Below are 834 nucleotides of genomic sequence, written 5' to 3' on the forward strand. Positions count from 1 at the left end.
TGAACGCAACTAAATCGTAGTTCTCAGGAACCTTTGTGGGAAAAGTACTTGGTGTGAACGCGCCTATTGGTCATGTGCGCGTTCGTGTGTGTTGGAGGAGGGGCTCTGTAAGGAAGTGGTAGATTTTTTCCGGTTGTGTATTTTCAAATTCTAGCGATCTCAAGCTGGTTTCTCCATTCTTACCTACCTACCCTTAATACAGAAACTCAGTTAAAGTACCTCAACATTTTGCATGAATATGAAACTTGATGTACTTCCACCCCTGTGTAAACCCCTTTATACATTATAAGATCTCAAGATGTGCTTTAAGCTGCACGACAGAGGACAGGGAAGACGGAGAATCAGATAAGAGCATCACATCAAAGGAAGGGATTAACAGTGACTCAGCGTTTCTTGAGACTTTTTATTTTATTCTTTCACAGCTTGACCTCTTTCTTCTTTTGGTATGTTTTACAACAGCTCATTACCAGAGGAGAAAGGGACGGATAGATAGATAGATAGATGGGGGAAGAGAGGGGGAGCGGATGCAGGATCAGTGCCAGGAGAAATAACAGAATAAGGGAGAAAGAAAGAGGGTGAGGAAGGACATTGGGGTCTTTCTCTTATAATCTCTATTTTCTTTAAATATCTACTTTAAAATGCGAGGTTTATTTCTTGCAGGCGTGTTTGATATCTATACAGAAACAGAAACATTTTGTATAAAAAGGATAAAATAAATAGGATTAGTATAGCTGTGGGGAGGAGGTGTGTGTGAAGGGGGGGAAACCACAGTTAACTTCCGTCAGTGCAGTGTTGCATTTAGTGAAGACAGCAGTGGGGGAGAGGGTGAGGGGG

Source organism: Notothenia coriiceps, unplaced genomic scaffold (assembly GCF_000735185.1).
Source record: "Notothenia coriiceps isolate Sejong01 unplaced genomic scaffold, NC01 NC01_scaffold00007481, whole genome shotgun sequence".
NCBI classification, from domain to species: domain Eukaryota; kingdom Metazoa; phylum Chordata; class Actinopteri; order Perciformes; family Nototheniidae; genus Notothenia; species Notothenia coriiceps.